This window comes from Penaeus chinensis, chromosome 18 (genome assembly GCF_019202785.1).
Source record: "Penaeus chinensis breed Huanghai No. 1 chromosome 18, ASM1920278v2, whole genome shotgun sequence".
Lineage (NCBI taxonomy): Eukaryota > Metazoa > Arthropoda > Malacostraca > Decapoda > Penaeidae > Penaeus > Penaeus chinensis.
The window spans coordinates 26,807,033-26,809,532 of record NC_061836.1 but is presented as its reverse complement, the minus strand read 5'-3'; the positions used below and the strand labels follow the sequence as shown (position 1 = coordinate 26,809,532).

Below are 2,500 nucleotides of genomic sequence, written 5' to 3'. Positions count from 1 at the left end.
CTGTCTTAGAGATATCTTTTAACTTTTCAAAAAGATGGAGAGAGATAATTATCTAAATCATAATTGGCCATGACTGATAGAAATTCGTGTGATAATACATGCTAAGTAAATGTGCAAGTATGACATATGCACAAATACTAATGCACACAATCACACTTGACCGCTACTTCGTGTGACCTCAGGTGATGGGTCACTGAGAGATGTAAGTTAAAGATAAGGTTATTCCTAATAATCTCATTCATTCATTTACACAATTATCTTATCAACAATTATATTTACAAATACAATCACACTTACTCTACACCCTCTCTCTACCTTTCCCTACTTTCTTTCAAACCACTTTCAATTTCTTCCTCCCTCTCTCTTTCTTCTCTCTCTCTCTCTTTCGCTCTTTCACTTTCTCACTTTTCTCTCCTTTCTTAACATTCGCCTCCCTCCGTTTCTCTTCTTTACCTTCCTACCAGATTTATACCCATGCAAATTATACCCAGAATGTTTGTTCACAGTTTGCATAAATTGGATGTTTAAAGCACTGAAGTACACACAAACACATATACTCAAACACACACACTATTGCTCAATCACGGCACTGAAAGACCTCAAATACAGGTTCCTACTGGCTTCCTGACAGCTGGCTTTTATCAATTCTCTTGTGATATTACTATTATCATATCAGTTTCTTCGTAATTTCTGAAAGAATACGATTACTTTTCATTTTTTTTTTTACAGTAATGTATCGGCAGATATACATATCTAAGGCATGGGGATAAAAATTTCACCGAAAAATTCAAGGGGAATAGAGATTTGAGGCAAAACCATATATGTTTTTTTTTTCTGATGTTGACTTGTTAATTCGTTCGTCGACCATATATGGTTCTTCCGCGGATAAAGGGTTAATTAACGAGTCGGTGCAAAACATTATCTTAACATATAACATGTACACAGTTCAACTTACTGGCAATACATACATTCATTGCTTATTTTACATTTGGTAGTAATATGTAGTCTACAAAATAGCTCGGTTTTAGCCAATAAGAAAGCATCATATGAGAGAAGGGGCGGGGCCAGAGCAAGGCGTGTCTCACTCCTACTCGTGCGCTGATTGGCTGGAGGGATGGTTGAATGGTGAGGCGCGCAAGGCTCCAAGAGAACCGACGCCTTCGATGCTGTGTTGGCAGTTGTGATTCATTCTCAAATTCGCTGATTCTGATTGGCTAAAACCACGCGAGCTGTCACCAACAAGACTGACAAGAAGGGGGAGGGAGGGGGGAAGGGGGAGGGAGGGGGGGAAGTGGGAGACTCCCGTAACTGTGACTCACGGATTGTTTTTTGTTTTTTAAGTTGTAATTTTGAGTCAAAATTTGCTGATGACAAATTAAAAAAAAAAAGAATGTTCGAGATGTTTCCGATGGACCACTGACAACGTCGGGGAGTTTTAGAAGAGATAACCGGTAGACAGGAGGGTACACAGGGGCGAGGGAAGGGGTCAAGACCGGGGGGGGGGGGGGGGGGGCGAGGGATTAGGGGAGACCAAACGGCTAAAAAGAGGTGATGTTATTGCTCGCATACAAACTACTGTGTTCTAAAGTGAAGACAGGACCAACAACAAGAAAAACGATGCTAAGTGTTGAACTCCACAAACAACTTTTTTTTTTTTTTAATAAGGTCGTCATTCACATCTTACTACACCAATAGGTTGACCTTATCGCTGGGCCGCGCGGGGGTCCGGTGCTAAAAGGTCAAAGACTATGTTTTAACGAGTGAAGAACCATTCGGCACTAATTGCCTTGGCCCCAAAAAGAAGGTAAACAGTTACCTCAACAGTTCCAACAGGTCAGACTACAACTGCGTGACTAAAATAAGATTTCAGTTACATTCATGTCTAGGATTATCTCGTTTGATATGTAAAAGTATCCTAAATTGGAAGACAATGTGGAAGCCCTTTACAAATTCAAATTGACATAGATATTCTTGATAATTATTTAACATCAAAATACAACAGCCGCTCAGACGGCGACCGACAAACCATCTCACAAACATCGATATAATCTGAAGAAAAAATTGCATTTCTGTAGCGTTAGAACAATAACCCCCTGTTCAGCGTAGTACCTTATTTAAAAGTACCATCATGGGGGCATACAACTTTTGCTTTAATATTGTCTCAGCGTCCTAAATAAATTATCCACAATATTCAACAATTTGTTTATTGTATCTACAGCCTTCAAAATGCTAGATAAAACTCCCAAGGTAATGGCAACAACAGATAATCAGTAACTCCTAACTCTCGTTATATTTCGTCAAAACGCTCATATATATATATACCAACCACATTTCTCTCACACAGAAAAAAAAAACACATATTAATCATAACTAAAAAAACAACAGGAAATGCAAAGCTAAAAAAAAAAAGATAATACCAAAAATCTTATCGTATGATAAAATAACGGAAGTCTCCTAACCCGGACCTGGATAATGGCCATCAGAGAGAACACAAACAAAT

The 2,500-nt window shown here is 38.7% G+C and overlaps 1 protein-coding gene across 1 annotated transcript in view; it reads right to left on the bottom strand.

The window, feature by feature from the left end:
* LOC125034697 (sodium- and chloride-dependent GABA transporter 1-like) overlaps window positions 1-2,500 on the bottom strand; it is a 60,546-nt gene that overhangs the window by 744 nt on the left and 57,302 nt on the right. The window contains exon 14 of the mRNA XM_047626614.1: window positions 1-2,500. This exon is cut by the window's left edge and continues 744 nt beyond it; it is cut by the window's right edge and continues 862 nt beyond it. The gene's annotated coding sequence lies outside the window, so the exon portion shown is untranslated.